The 16,572-nt window shown below is 52.2% G+C and overlaps 1 long non-coding RNA gene across 1 annotated transcript; it reads left to right on the top strand.

Moving 5' to 3' along the window:
* Positions 1-15,098: 15,098 nt before the first annotated feature.
* LOC119966831 lies at positions 15,099-15,536 on the top strand. The gene is made up of 2 exons (XR_005460848.1): positions 15,099-15,155; positions 15,395-15,536. It is a non-coding gene; the product is annotated as an uncharacterized LOC119966831 (long non-coding RNA).
* The last annotated feature ends 1,036 nt before the right edge of the window (positions 15,537-16,572 follow it).

Here is a 16,572-nt window from a genome sequence, read left to right as displayed (position 1 = left end):
GGACACTCTGAAAGTCTCCCTAAATAAATGCAATATACCCACCAACGCATGGAAATTGCTTGACTTAGAACACACGAACTGGAGAAAAAGCATCCGCGAAGGCACTAATCACCTCGAGCGTCGTAGGGTGGAGCACGCAGAGGCCACGACTAACAGCGGAAGGAGAGCGTAGAATCCAGAAAACTAACCAACCTACTTCATCAAGCACCCCCTGCCAAACCTGTGGCAGAGTCTACGGAGCCAGGATCGGACTATTCAGCCACCGCAGAACCCACCTCCCCGGAGTGGAAGCAAGTCATACTCGACCCTGAGGGACTGTCCAAGAAGAAGAAGAAGGAAAGTGGTGGAAATAGAGCAATCAGGGACTATTCTGCCTTCCCATACACTCTTTATAGCTTGCCTATTTGGATTGTGCCCTGTATCACTCAGGCAATCCCATGGCAAATTTCCACAAGCGGTACATGGATTGGTGCATTGACAAAGTAAAGGATTCATGTATGTCTCTGCTCCACTGGGGCAATGATTTGTATTGTGCTTGTAGTTGTATTGACCAAAGAAGTCTTGTTCTTTAAACTATTGGCTTGTGCTTCTAAGTTCCTGCACCAGCAGTGGATATCCTTTCCTTTTATTCACCAGGGCAACTGTGCATCATTGGCAAGGACAACATTTATTGCCACCCCTATTTACCCTTGAGAAGATTATGCTAAGCCACCTTCTTGAATTGGTGCAATCTGCAAGGTGAAGGTCTGTGTTGTTAGAGAGGGAGTTGCCCGGATTTTAACTCAGTGAGAATGAAGAAATAGCGCCTCCTCACCAAGTCAGGCTTACTTGGGAGAGACTTTGGGGAGGGAGAAGTGGGGTGTGGGTGGTGGTGCTCCCTAACAACTAATTGTCTTTCTACATGCTAGATATCAAGGTTTGAGAAGGGGACTATCAAAGAAAACTGGGCAAGTTGCTGAAGGCTGGTAGATGGCAAGCACAGTGCACCATTGCCAGATCAAGTGAGAATTTAAGATGGTGGATTTGGTGCAAATCAATGGACCGCTTTTACCTGGATGGTGTTGAACCTATTGAGCATTGTTGGAGATCACCTCATCCAAACAGGTGGAGAGTATTACATCTCACTCCTCACTTGTGCCTTGTGTGTGGTAGGAAGCTTTTTGCTGCAGAATTCCCAGCCTCTGTCATGTTAATAATTGGCTGATCCAGTCAAAGCAAAGGGGGGATTCTCCATTGGCTGATGCCAAAATCGGGAAATGCGATTGGGCAGTGAATAGGGTCCGACGCACCGATTTGACGCCAAATCGCAATTCTCCATCACCTCGATAGTGGCTTATATGCGGTCCGTAATCACCATTTGTACATCATTGGTGGTCCTAACCCGGAGTTCTCCGGAGCCTCCATGATTCTGTACCTCTGATGGACTGAATTCCCGACGGCGTGATTCACTTGTGCTTTTAACAATTGTGAAACCGGTGTCGGTAGGACATGGAGAGGAACGATTGTGGGTTTACGGGCCGGACGCGGGGTTGCGGGGCTGGGGGGAGGGGGGGGCCCTGTCAAGGCCGGGGGATGGGGGGGTGATAGGGGAATGGGCCAGTGGCTGGGATGACCCGCCATTGCCTTGGCCTGAAAGGCAGCCAACTTGCTGCGCTACCCACTGGCCACCCAAATTGGGCCCTGGTTCTGCAGAGTAACACCGGCCATATGGGTGACCCCACCCCTGCACCCCCACACTCCACCCTCCACCACCTACCCGGCCACCACCCGCCGGCGGGGCACCAGGCGGCCCACCCAGGGCAACGTCCACTGATCCTCCTGCGCACCAAACGCATTTGTCCTCTACCCCAAAGAATTTTCTCGTCCGAGCCACCGTCTGTGGGCCCGGTGAACGACCTTAAAGTGAATCAGGCCGAGCCTGGCACATGTTGCGGTCGAATTTACCCTACTCAGGACTTCTGCCCACAGCCCATCCTCCATTTCCCCGCCTAGCTCCTCCTCCCATTTGAGTTTCGGTTCCTCCGTCTGGGACCCGTCCCCCTTCATGAGTACCTTATAAATATCAGAGACTCTACCCTCCCCTCCTTCCCCCCTAGAGACTACTCTGTCTTGGATCCCCATTGGCGGGAGGCGTGGGAAGGATGGGACCTGTCTACGGACAAAGTCCTGCAACTGTAGGTACCTGAAATCGTTTCCCCTTACCAGACCAAATTTATCCTCCAAGCTCCTCAAACTCGCAAAACTCCCCTCCAGGAACATATCGCCCACCCTCCCCACCCCCGCCCGCCGCCATGCTCGAAACCCCCCATCCATACTCCCGGGGGCAAACCGATGGTTGTCGCAGATTGGCGCACAGACAGATGCCCCCACCTCCCCTACATGCCCCCTCCACTGGCCCCATATCCGCAGGGTCGCCGCCACTACCGGACTGGTGGAGTACCTGGCCGGTGGCAGCGGTAGAAGAGCCGTGACCAGGGCCGCCAAGCTGGTGCCCCTGCACGAGGCCGCCTCCACCCACTCCCAGATAGACCCCGTACCCACCATCCACTTCCTTATCATAGCGATGTTGGCCGCCCAGTAATAGTTAATCAGACTCGGCAATGCCAGCCCTCCCTCGCTGCGGCTCCTCTCAAGCATCGCCTTCTTCACCCGCGGGGATTTTCTGCCCAGACAAAGCTCATGATCATCTTGTTAATCCTTTTGAAGAAGGACTGTGGGATAAAGATTGGGAGGCACTGAAAAATGAACAGGAATCTAGGGAGGATTGTCATCTTTACAGTCTGCACCCTCCCTGCCAATGACAGCGGGAGTGCATCCCATCTCCGAAACTCTCCCTTCATTTGTTCCACCACCCTGGCCAAATTTAACTTGTGCAGCCTGCCCCAGTCCCGTGCCACCTGGATTCCCAAATACCGGAAACTTTCCTCAACCAGCCTAAATGGTAGCCCTCTCAGTCTGTTCTTCTGGCCCCTTGCCTGCACCACAAACATCTCACTCTTGGCCATATTTAATTTGTACCCTGAGAACTGGCCGAACTTCCTCAATGTTTCCATTATACTTTCCATCCCGGCCAATGGGTCCGACACATACAGGAGCAAGTCGTCCACATAGAGAGAGACCCTATGTTCCACGCTGCCCCTAACCATCCCCTTCCATCCCTTTGCGGCTCTCAGCGCAATCACCAGCGGCTCTATGACCAGCGCAAACAGCAGCGGGGAGAGCGGGCAGCCCGGTCTGGTCCTGCGGTATAGTCTAAAATACTCTGAAACTTCTCTGTTTGTCCTGACGCTGGCCTTTGGGGCCTAATACAATAGTCTGATCCAATTCACCAGTCCCTCCCTGAACCCAAACCGTCCGAGCACCTCCCATAGATAGCCCCACTCCACCCGGTCGAAGGCCTTCTCGGCGTCCATCGCTACCACTACCTCCACCTCCTTGCCCGTCGGGGGCATCATGATCACATTGAGTAATCTTCTCAAGTTGACTGACAGCTGCCTGCCTTTCACGAACCCTGTCTGATCGTCCCCAATCACCTCCGGTACGCAGTCCTCAATTCTAATCGCCAGGACCTTTGCCAGGAGCTTGGCATCTACATTGATCAGGGAGATTGGCCTGTATGACCCACACGCTTCCGGCTCCTTACCCCGCTTCAATATCAGTGATATGGTGGCTTGCGACATCGGCGGCGGCAGGGTCCCTCTGTCCCTTGCCTCATTAAACACCCTCGCCAAGACCGGTCCCACTAACTCAGTAAAACTCTACTAGGTATCAATCCGGCCCCGGGGCTTTTCCCGACTGCATGGCCTTCACGACCCCCAATACCTCCTAAACTCTAATTGGGGCCCCCAGCCCATCCACTCGCCCCCCCACCTATTGTTGGGGATGTTAACCCGTCCAGAAACCTTTTCATATCCTCTGGCTCTTCCGGGGGCTCCGAAGTGTACAGCTTGCTATAGAAGTCCCGGAATACCTTATTCAAACCTGCCGGGTCCTCCACCCTACACCCCTCCCCATCCATCACTCTACTCATTTCCCTGACCGCCTCCCTCTTCCTGAGTTGCTGCGCTAACAATCTGCTGGCCTTCTCCCCATGCTCGTACACCACACCCCTCGCCTTCCTAAGCTGTTCCACGGCCCTATTCATGGATAGCGCCCCCAGTTCCGCCTCTAGTCTCTGCCTCTCCCTGAGTAGGTCCTCCCCCGGGGACTCCGCATTTTCCTCATCTATTCGACTCATTTCCCTAACCAATCTGTCCATCTCTGCCCTGTCGGCCTTGGCCCTGTGGACCCCAATTGAGATCAACTCTCCCCGCATTACTGCCTTTAGCGCCTCCCACAGGGTCGCCGCTGAGACCTCTTCTGTATCATTCACCTGCAAGTAGTTTTGCATACACCTCCGAAGCCTCTCACAAATCCCCTCCTCCGACACAGTCCCACGTCTAGCCTCCATTGTGGGCGTTGGTGATTCGCCCCACCGATCTGCAGGTCTACCCAGTGCGGGGCATGGCCCGAGATAGTGATTGCTGAATATTCCGTGTTCTTAACCTCCCCTATACAGTCCCTGCTTAGTACAAAGAAGTCTATCCTAGAATATACTTTATGGACGTGCGAGTTAAACGAGTAGCCCCTTCCCGTCGGTTGTCTGGCGCTCCAGGGGTCCACTGCCCCCATTTGCTCCATTAAACCCTTTCAGCTCCCTTGCCATTGCTGGGAGTCTACCCGTTCTGGGACACGACCGATCCAGCCCCGGGTCAAGGACCATGTTGAAGTCCCCCTCCCATTATTAGCCTGCGAGAGTCCAGGTTCGGGATCTTCCCCAGCACTCTTTTAATAAAGTCCACGTCGTCCCAGTTCGGGGCATATATATTCATCAGCACCACTCTTCTCCCCTCTAATCTGCCCCTTACCATCAGGTATCTGCCCCCCCTGTCTGCGGCTATGCCCTCCGCCTCAAATTGCACCCACTTGCTGATCATGATTGCCACCCCCCTGGACTTCGAGTCCAAGTCCGAGTGGAAGACCTGGCTAATCCAGCCCTTCCTTAGCCTAGTCTGGTCAGACACTTTCAGATGTGTCTCCTGCAACATAATTATGTCCGCTTTCAGAGCCCGCAAGTGCGCGAACATCCGCGCCCTCTTAACCGGCCCATTCAGTCCCCTGACATTCCAGGTGATCAGCCTGGTTGGGTGGCACAACCCCCCCCCCCCCCCCCCCCCCCCCCCAGCGCCGGTCAGCAATAGCCTTTCTCGGGCCGGTCCCCGGCCCGTGCGTCGCGCCATTCTTGGCCCGCCTCTTGGCTGCCTCCACCCTCAACCTCCTTTCCACTGCCTACTTCAAATCCGTCCCACGTCAGCAGAACAACGCCCCCCCTCCCCCCCCCCCCCCAGCAATATCCCCGGGTAACCACACCCCTGCCATCCATTGGCTGTATTCTCCCCCCCCCCCCCCCCACCTGACTCCCTTGACTAGCCAATCTGCTAGCCCGGTGACTCATCACTCCGGCGCCCCCCTGTCTCATTCCCATTGTTTCCCCGTCCTCATCCCCACTCCCCGGCGCCCCATCCCCCTCTCCAACCTGCTGGAACAAACTCACTGGCACAGGAAAGCATGAACACCAGTAAAACAAAAACCCCCCAAACCCACGTCCTTAACCCCCCTCGCTGACCGGACACCCTTAGTACCATGCTGGCTCCAGTGCACTCAGCGAGCCCCACAAAAAGTACCCAACACAACCGACAGACCCAGAAACGAAAAATCCACACGAAAAGGAAAAAAGAAACAAAAAGAAAAAAAAAACAGCAACCAAAAAAGGAAGAGTCCCAAATGTCCCGCTTGGCACCCTTAACTCAGCAAACCATTGAACAGCAGTCCAGGCACATTCGGCGTCCCTTCAAACGATAGTTCTCGGGTCCTAATCCGCGCCCATGGGACCTCTTTTCGGGACCAGCCCCTGAGCCCTCGCAAAGTCCATCGCTTCTTCGGGCTTGGAGAAGTAGTGGTGTTGACCCTGATGCGTGACCCAAAGACGGGCCGGGAACAGCAGACCAAACTGCACGTGCTTCTTGAACAGCACCTCCTTGACTTGTTTAAAGGCTGCTCGCCCCGAGCCACCTCTTGGCTTAGGTCCTGGTATATACGGAGAACACTGTTGTTCCACGAGCTGCTCCTGGCGCTCTTCACCCACTGCAGCACCCGCTCCTTGTCCACGAACCTATGGAACCTGATCACCATCGGGCGGGGGGGGGGGGTCCCCGGGCCGCCCCTGCCTCGCCTCTGCCTCGCCTGCACTCCGTGTGCCCCCTCCAGCTCCGGCGATCGCGGAAAGGCTTCGGCCCCCATCAGCTGCTTCAGCAGGTCTGCCACAAACGCTGCCGCATCAGCTCCCTCAGCCCCGTCCGGGAGGCCGATGATCCTCAGATTATTCCTGCGGGCTCTATTCTCCAGCTCCTCCACTCTGTCCAGCAGTCTTCTTTGCCGCTCCTTCAGCCCGTCGACTTCTAACGCCGCAATCGTCTGCACGTCCGCCTGCTCCTTCACCGCGTCTCCCAGCTCCTTAACTTTTACATCTTGAGCATCCAGCCTTTGATTCAGCTGATCCACTGCCTTCTGAAGTGGGTCCAAGTTGTCCCACTTCAGCGACTCAAAACTGCTCTTCATCACCTGGAGCATGTTATCCAGTGCCTGCTGGATTGCTGAATCCGAGGTCCGTGTATCCGCCATCTTAGGTTCCAGGTCAGCTTCCTCTGCTCCTTGCCTCTGTCCCTTTCTCTCCCTCTTCCTTTGTCTCCTGGTCTTCCGTGGTTCCATGCACTGCAGCCCGCTCCTCCGCACTTCCGCGGCCGCCTTTCCGCTGCTCCGCAGTCCTGCTATCGCAGGGAATCAGTCCCTAAAGCCCCGCCTGAGTGAGAGCCCGCCGAATGTGCGGCTCACCCGATCATTGCCGCCACCGGAAGTCCCGCCCTGAACTTTTATGTGACGGAGTTCTGCCTTCATCCACGATTCCTGGCATGTTTGAGACGTCCGCTCCGGCTGGGGTGTTAGGGGTTTTCCACTGTAGTCGTGGCTGATGATGCCTATCTCGAGGCCATAGGCTGATGTCGAGACTCGCTACAATGACGCCCATACAGCGACCAGGAGCATGATCTCGTGGTGCTTCGACCTCCTGAAGATGCGGTTCAGGTGCCTGGAATGCTCTGGAGGGGCCTCCAGTATGATGCTGAGAAGGTCGCCTGCATCGTGGTGGCCTGCTGCATCCTCCACAACATCGCACAGCAGGGGAGGCGATGTGCTGGAGGAGGAGGAGGAGGATGAACGCTAGGCCCCCTCTAGTGAGGAGGATGCGAGGGAGGGGGAGGGTGGGCAGAACATGGGGACCAGGTCGACATGGGAAGCCACACAACAGCGGAGCCAACACGCCACCAGGTTCACTGTCAGGATGGTTGGGGAGGGGGGGGGGGGGGGGGGGGGGGAGGAGGTTGGGAAGCCCAGGCCACCCACAGGGTCCGCCCAAGCTCCAAACCCTCTCACCCCCTCTCTGGCCAGCCCAGACCAGCCCACCCCTCACACCCGTCTGACAAAGCACTAAATCAGATTGTGCCAGTATGAGCATGTGTTTAATGTGACAACATAAGTACAGATTTGTGCCCTAGCCCCACCACTAAACTGTGCCCTGCTCTCGTGCTAACATGATTGGTGTCTAACTTTCTGGCTTTTCGTGCCCTTATGCTACGTCTAGGTGGATCCCCTCTTGGTACAGCAGGAGTGGAGGCGGCCTCCTGTGATCCCTGCCCTGTGACCTGGGTCCCCATTGGTGGGTTTCTTCTGGAACGACTGGGCCTTGATGGGCCCGGCTGCTGCTCGGGCGTCCCAGGTGGCGTTTTCTGCCCGCTGCCCACCTGATGTGCCAGGGACAGAAGGGATGAGTCCGAGGAGCAGCGGTGTTCCGATACCCCCCCCCCCCCCCCCCTGCCTATGGGATCACCGGCATGGGCAACATCACTTCTAACTCCTTCGGGGTCCCAGTGGCCCCCGGGCTACTCCATGGGATGTGGGTGGGAGCAGAGCTGTCCCTTGAGGCTCCCCCGCCACCTGGCGCTGCCAGTCCTGGAGGCCCTCTCTGGTCTCAACAAGGGTCTGCATGCTGGCAGCCATGGAGCACAGGGAGGGGAACATCTCCGTCTGGGACTGCGCCACATCACCCATTAACTGTGCCACCTTCTAGGTATGTGACACATTAGCCAATGACTGTGCTATCTCCCTCTGGGACTGTACCACCCTCCTCTGTATCTGTGCATATCAGATGGCATCTGGGCAGTGCCGCTGACATTCCCAGCCATGGCCTGCTGTGACTCGGCCACGCTCAGAAGTACTGCTGCAATACACAGGTGGCTTTAGCACATTGCTGCCTGTGAGATGGAAAGCATATCCTGGGCCTCGGTCAGTGCTTGCACAAAATGTCCCTGGCCTTGGACATGCTGATCCATATTCAAACCCCTCAAACCCCTCAGCGTGGATGCCATCCGTGCGGCATTGGCCTGAGTGGCACGAATTGTTGCACCACCTCCTGCTCCTGCAGGCATTTGGACTCCTCCACCTGTGACTACAGGGACAGGACGCTCGCCAACAACCCCTCATGTAGTCCCTGGCTCTGCAACTGCTTCTCCACAATTGATAGACTGTCCGTTCCAAAAGCCCGAAACCCATCTGGACAGCAGCTAGTCCCGTGGTGGGCCCGCCCTCTGACTGCTCACCCCCTCGGGGGTTCCTACTTTTACCTGATGTATCGGAGCAGCTGCGTGGTGAGCACCAGAGAGTGTCCCAGGAGCCTCTTCACTAAAGTGCCCAACCCAGGTGAGTGTCTCTGGGGTGGTAGGGGGTGCTGGAGGCAGCTGTGATGGAAAATCACTGTCTTCCTCAGACTCAAGCTCCAGGGTGTCCTGCATCTCGAGTCGAGGGGTGGTGACCGAGCTGCTCTCATCGTCAGTGTTCGGCTCACGAGCAGGTGTGGCACTGGCTGGGGGGTGGAGCACCGGATGGACCTGCCCCATCACCAGCGGGTCCTGCAAGACGCATGATTAGACGGTGGGCCGTGGTGGGGAGTGCAGGTGGTGGGGATGCGAGTGGTGTGCAGGTGAGGGTAACGGTAGTGTGGGAGGCTGGTGATGGTGGTGGGGGGGTGGTGTGGGGGTGATGGTGAGGGCGGTTGTGAGTGTAAGGGTGGTGTGGGGGTGGTGAGAGTGGTGTAGGGGAGTGGTGAGGGTAGTGTGGAGGTGGTTTTGGGGGATGCTGAAGGTGGTGAAGGGGTTAGGGCGCGGGTGAGTGGTGTGGGGTGGTAGTGAGGGTGACGGTAAGGGTGATGTGGGTGGTGAGGGGGGAGGTAGAGGGTGAATGTGAGAGTGGTGTGGGATGTAGTGAGGATGAGGGTGATGTGGGAGTGAGGGTGATATGGAGGTGGTGGTGGGGGAGTGGGGCTGACACATGTCACGGGGAGCCGCAACTCAGCAGGGTCTCACTTCCTTGCCCGCGGCTGACCTCCACCCCTCCCTTTCCTCTAGTCGCCGACCATGTCCAGGTCCCTCTGCTTTGCCATGGTCAGGGGCCTCCAGGTCTGGCAGTCCTACTCCAGTTTTCTCCCGCTCCCAGTGGTTATGAGCGGCCTTCTCCTGGGCAGGGCAGGGCAGGGCAGGGCGGGGGGGGACAGAAAATGACAGTGTTAGACAATCTGACGCAAGACGCCCGGGGATGGGTAGCTGGTAGCTTCAGTGGCCAGGGCACCCAGCCATGGTGGCCGGTATTGGTGCCAGCATGTGGCGCAGGGTGGGGAGTTTGGCCACCCTTCGGGGTGTGGGGTCGGGAGTGGGGGGGGGGGGGGGCTCAGTTTACAGGTGTGTGGGACATGGGTTAGTGTCACTACAATCCCCACTTCTGGCATTATGAGGAAGGGTAGTGCATTGAATCATAGAGCCATAGAATTTACAGTGCAGAAGGAGGCCATTTGGCCCATCAAGTCTGCACTGGCCCTTGGAAAGAGCACCCTACTTAAGCCCACGCATCCACCCTATCCCCGTAACCCCACCCAACCCTTTGGACACTAGGTGCATTGGCCATGATAAATTGCCCTTTACCTGCACATCTTTGGACTGTGGGAGTAAACTGGAGCACCTGGAGGAAATCCACGCAGACAGAGGGAGAACATGAGACTCCGCACAGACAGTGACACAAGCTGGGAATCGAACCTGGGACCCTGGAGCTGTGAAGCAGCTGTGCTAACCACTGTGCTACCATGCTGCTCAAGTAGCTAAAGATGTCTGGGCCTCGGACACTACTCTAAGGAACTGCTGCAGCAATGTCCTGGGCTGGGATGAATCGCCTTCAATAACCACAATTATCTTTCTTTGTGATAGGTATGATTCCAACCAGTGGAGAGTTTTCCCTCAATTACTATTGATTTCAGTTTTACTGGCCACGATGATACCACCCACTCTCAGTCAAAAGCTTTTTTAATGTCAGGGGCTGTCACATTCAGTGGCTGGTTTAGCACAGTGGGCTAAACAGCTGGCTTGTAATGCAGAACAAGGCAGCAGCACGGGTTCAATTCCCGTACCGGCCTCCCTGAACAGGTGCCAGAATGTGGCAACTAGGGGTAACTTCATCGAAGCCTGATAATAAGTAATTATTATTATTATTACATTATTCACCTCACCTCTGAATTCAGCTATTTTGCCCATGCTTGCACCAAGGCTGCAACGCATTGCTGAGTAGGTGGGCAAGTGTCACTTGATAGCACTGTCAATTACCTTTCATCCTGGTATTCACAAGTCTTCAGCACTGCAGCCGACATGCTGCATTCGGTGGGCACTGCTCTTTCTGACATTACTGCAGTGAATCGAATTGGCTGAAGATCGGCTTCTGTGATGGTGGGAACTTCAGAGGGAGGCCAGTGTGGACGGTCCACTCTACACCTTTGGCTCAAGTTGGCTACAAAAGGTTTAGCCTTGTCTTTTGCACTCATATACTTGGCTTCAGCAAAGAGAATAATCATGGAGCCTTCTCTACCATTAATGATTTAATTGCTCACCACAAATTATGGCTGGATGTGGCAGAGCTTTGATCTGATCCTGCTACCCAGACATTAATCTACTACTGACTAGTTGTTTTCCACACTGGGTATACGTACTCTGCCTAAGATCAGGTCCTTGGCTCACTGTCTGCTGATGCTTAACAATGAGCCAATAGTTATAGCAGTTTTTGTCATGATGTTTTGCCATTACCTCCACTCTCAAGGGCAGGACGAGGAGGAAGATTCCATGTCAATTGCAACTGGAACAGGAATTGAACCCATACTGTTGGCATTATTCTGAACCAAATGTTAGCTACCTGGTCAGCTGAGGTACATGCCTCCACTTGTACATATGTATTTATGCATGTATTGTATTCCTAACCCTCGAAGACTTGACAGGCGTATAGCAGACAGAAATCAAATACGTTCCAAGGTTTGCTGCACTTAATTCCTTCTCCATCCATTGCTTTGTAATTAAATGACTCATAGATGCAAAAAGCTTGTCCATTTCCTATCTCGGGAACATTTTGTTAATTTTTCAAATGGAAGTTGTAATGAATTTGTCATGAACCAAGCTATCTTGTACATTAATTTGACGTACTGAAATGATGCTATTAATGCTCTTTTCTCATTCCTGTCAAAAGAATGCTATGCCATGCATTCACTTTCTGATCTGTACATTTCCTGTCTTGATATTTTGTTCAACTTTGCTCAACAACTGGGTCACTGTCCGTGTGGAGTTTGCACGTTCTCCCCGTGCCTGCGTGGGTTTCACCCCCACAACCCAAAGATGTGCAGGTTAGGTGGATTGGCCACACTGAATTGCCCCTTAACTGGAAAAAAATAATTGGATACGCTAAATTTATAAAAAAAAACTTTGCTCAACAATCTCAAAATACACATTGGGAGGTGGTGCTATCAATGCAGATCCTCAATCAATCAATCAATAAAGACAGATATTGTACACTGCAATTAAAATGTAGTGTATTTGGTTACAAGACTAAATTGCATGTCAGATAAATGAGTCATGAAAAGAAAACTGGAAGAAACCTGGATTTAGGATTGGAAATGAGCCACCTGTACAGTGATCTGAGAGTGAATATAGATTATTAAGGGTCTGGAAAAAAAACTTGGAATATTACACTAGATTAAATTGCAGGAATACACTGGAGGACACAGGTTCACAGATCAAGAAGAATCTCCTCGGGATAGGTACCATGAATTTCTTCCTAAAACAACAATTGAGCAAAATATGGAGTGAACTTCCAGATAAAGTAGTGTTGTAGGGAAAAATCCCTTTAACCAGTGCATTCAAGAGGTCGAGTCTCAAGGCAAGGTTCAAAGCGTTTTTACTGTATTGTACAAGTTCTGAAGTCCTTCAGGGAGACCCATGCAGCCAGCTCCTAACAATGGCTTGACCACGGTGATCTCCCCGATATGCAGACGATGTTCAATATTTATAGAGAGTACAAGCATTTGCAAGGTTTTGCCGGGCTTTTGCCGTTTTACATTTGAATAGTACAGATAAATAGTACAGATACATGATTTCCCGGGCTTCCTGACTCTGACGTCAATGTCTCGTTATCTGCTTGGTTTTAATAGATGTTCCCTTGATTTACAATGGGGTCCCATTATCTCTATGCTGTACCTTGATTAGGTGTTGAGTGTGGTTCCTGGGTTAACCTGGGAATCTATTGTGTCAGCCTCTTGTTTGATAGGATTTGTGTCTGTGTGTAAAACTAATCTAATCAATATATTTAATCCTTAGGTTTCTTTTGCCTGCCTGGGTCATTTTGGTTTTACAACATTTCATTTTATAACATTTCATTTTATAAGTCTTAGTTTTAATCAAAATATATATATATCTGCCCCACTGTCAGGGTCTTGAATCGCAGATATCCCGATCTTCTGGCCATGGTGCCGTTTTAAGATGCAGCTTTGTGCTGTTGCTAGGCAGATTATAGATTCTCCATTTCATTCAAAAAAGGTTTCTCAGCTGTGCAAAAATGGGATTCAAACGAATGCCCATCGCTTTACATCATAAATGGTGCCAATCAGTCCAATAAATGAAGAATGCTTTGATGATGTAAATATTAATACGAATCCAATATAACCTTAAAAAATGTCCTACTTCAGTCCAGGGGGTCCCATTCATGGCTGACTCCCCATGGACGATCTTCAGAGGTAAAGGGACCTGTATAGATGTCGTCCTTGCTATTGTCCCTCTTCCCCCATGGTGTGGTACAGTTCTTGCATCTGGATGCTGGCAGTGGATAGTGGTTCTTGATACAATATTTGCACATATGACTTTAATACAAGTTAGACCCAGGCAGAGTGTGAACAGGATGGCTATTACTAAAATTACTCCTTTCATGATGTATGCTCCCCAAACTGTGTTAAACAACCACCCTAACCACCCATCAGTCCCTGTGAGTCCCTATTTAAAACTATCCAATTGTTTTTGTATCCTGGACATGGCTGCGGTTATGTTTAGTGTCTCGTCGTGTACATATGTGTTGCATTTTTCTTTGATGATGGTGCATACCCCTCCTTGTCTGGCTAACTGATAGTCTACCACATATTTTGTTTGTTGTGTGTATAGTCTGAGTTCGGCGAGTTCTTGGTCAATTGGCCCTAGTGCTTGTAGGGTGCTGTTTCCTAGGATGGTCAGGCCGCATAGAAAGAAATTCCTATTCTTGGCGCTAACCACCCCTGCTGCGCCCCCTAGGGATAATGTCCCCAGGAATCCATATCCCAATGAGGATCCCAATGTGACAGGGGTCTGCCAGTCGGCGCAGAATTCTGCACTGATGGCCTTGGCCACTATGCGTTTTTGGACATGCCCTTCGCTTGGGCATGGAACCATGAGGGGTTTGATTGTCCCCACGGCAAAGAACCTTGGAGGCCTGTCTGTAACCGTCATATATACATTTTTAAAGAAAAACACATAACCCTCTTTAACCCGATAACATGCATTACCCCTGGGTCGTCTGACCCCATGGTTCCATGTTGTGGAACCTTTCTTCCCCCGGGACTGCCCACTCGATTGTACCTCTTGGTGAGAATCAAATGGGTTGGAATCATAGGGGCTGGTTTAGCTCACCAGGCTAAATCACTGGCTTTTAAAGCAGACCAAGCAGGCCAGCAGCACGGTTCGATTCCCGTACCAGCCTCCCCGGACAGGCGAATGTGGCGACTAGGGGCTTTTCACAGTAACTTCATTGAAGCCTACTCGTGACAATAAGTGATTTTCATTTTCGGTATGTCCACGAGGCTGAGCTTACGTGGGTGCCGTTGCACTTGCCACACATGAGCTGCCTAACCGCGGTGACTGCAATGCATTTTTGTTGTTTACAGTCACAAGTGAAGTGTCCTTCCCGGACCCGGCACTCCTGGAGGGCACAATGGGCCTCAGCGCACGAGTCATTTTTAGAGACAAAGGCATGCATGCACCCCCATCCCTTTCCCTTGAAACATTGTGGGTAGTCCCCATGTGTCTCTACCCATTGGGGTCCCATCCCCCCAGAAATTCCCGGCTCAGTGAGCTCTAAACATCTCCCTTGGATCCCTTGTTTGAAATGTCCAAAATGTTCCTTGCAGGGCGCCCCGATATAGAACATAGAACAGTACAGCACAGAACAGGCCCTTCGGCCCTCGATGTTGTGCCGAGCCATGATCACCCTACTCAAACCCACGTATCCACCCTATACCCGTAACCCAACAACCCCCCCCTTAACCTTACTTTTTAGGACATTACGGGCAATTTAGCATGGCCAATCCACCTAACCCGCACATCTTTGGACTGTGGGAGGAAACCTGAGCACCCGGAGGAAACCCACGCACACAGGGGGAGGACGTGCAGACTCCACACAGACAGTGACCCAGCCGGGAATCAAACCTGGGACCCTGGAGCTGTGAAGCATTTATGCTAACCACCATGCTACCGTGTTGCCCCAATACAGTACAATATGTCAATAGTAAACAGGTCTTATGGGAGCCATGCTGGTGTTGCGATAAATAGAGAGTTTACCGATCGCATTGAAGGGTAACAAGCGGTCCTATTCCCATAGATCTGCTGGTGTGTCCTCAGGAATAGGTTTTCTGGCAGCACGGTGGCCTAGTGGTTAGCACAACCGCCTCACGGCGCTGAGGTCCCAGGTTCGATCCCGGCTCTGGGTCACTGTCCGTGTGGAGTTTGCACATTCTCCCCGTGTCTGCGTGGGTTTCGCCCCCACAACCCAAAAATGTGCAGAGTAGGTGGATTGGCCACGCTAAATTGCCCCTTAGTTGGAAAAAATAATTGGCTAATCTAAATTTATTAAAAAAAAGGAATAGGTTTTCTTCCACAATTGGTGGTTCTGCTCCCCTAACCCTCATGTGTTGGAGCGTATTTACAATGGTCATGGCTATCATTAAATGTAACTCTACTCCCATCTTGTTTTTTTCTTTTTACAATAGTTACGATATATACAGAAAATAAACAAACAGGTGATTAAATTAAAGGTTATTGGTTTTGATGTCTTGATCGTAGGTCTGGTCCTGGTCCCTATGAGATTTGAACAATGAAAACAGTACCTTTAGTTTACTTGTCTTTATACAGCTTCAATTGGGTCCAGTGTTTCCAGATCCCCTGTCCCCTTATATCTATGCAGGCACAGGTGTCTCCGCTAATAATGACCTCGTAAGGTCCGTGCCATCTCGGGGCAAATCCTGGTTTTGCAGGAAGCATTTTTGTTAAGACCCGGATCCCGGCTTTTGGGACCTCTGGTAATGTTTCTGAGTCCTCCTGTGTGTCAACCTGTGCCTGATTTTAAATTACGGACCGGCGCATCCCCTTTAATTGGGTGCTGAGGTCTCGGATGTACCGGTGGATCCGATCTTTTATCGGACCCACGTCTGTCCCACCTGTGATAATGTTTTCGGGTAAGTGCATTGCTCGCCTGGTCATCAGCTCGTATGGAGTCAAGCCGGTAGTTCGATTTGTGGTCGCTCTAAGCCTCATCAGAACCGCAGGTAGGACTTCTGTCCAATTTCTACCTGAGGATTGCATTGCTTTTGCTACAGTTACTTTTAGAGTCCGATTCATCCTCTCCAACATCCCGGAACTTTGTGGGTGGTAGGGGATGTGAAATTTCTGTTTTATTCCCAATAATTGGCAAATATTCTTCATAATTTTTCCTGTAAAATGTGTTCCCTGGTCTGAATCAACCTGAGTTGGCATCCCCCATCGGGGAATAATTTCGGATGCCATTATCCTGGCTACCGTTGGAGCTGTACAATTGGTTGTGGGGAATGCTTCCACCCACCTGGTGAATTGGTCAACTATTACTAGGCAGTATGTTTTTCCGTGAGAGGGAGGCAATGGTCCTATAAAGTCCATTTGTATCTGTTCCCAGGGTCCCTTTGGTCTAGGTTGATAGCCCATCTTTACTTTTATGGGTTTCCCTGGGTTGTGCTGTGCACATATAGTGCATCTGCGGCAGTATGTAGGCACATCTCGTCCTAGTCCTCTC

The sequence above is a fragment of the Scyliorhinus canicula genome, chromosome 6 (genome assembly GCF_902713615.1).
Source record: "Scyliorhinus canicula chromosome 6, sScyCan1.1, whole genome shotgun sequence".
NCBI classification, from domain to species: Eukaryota; Metazoa; Chordata; class Chondrichthyes; order Carcharhiniformes; family Scyliorhinidae; genus Scyliorhinus; species Scyliorhinus canicula.
The sequence above is the reverse complement of the archived record's forward strand: the minus strand, read 5'-3'. Positions and strand labels throughout refer to the sequence as shown.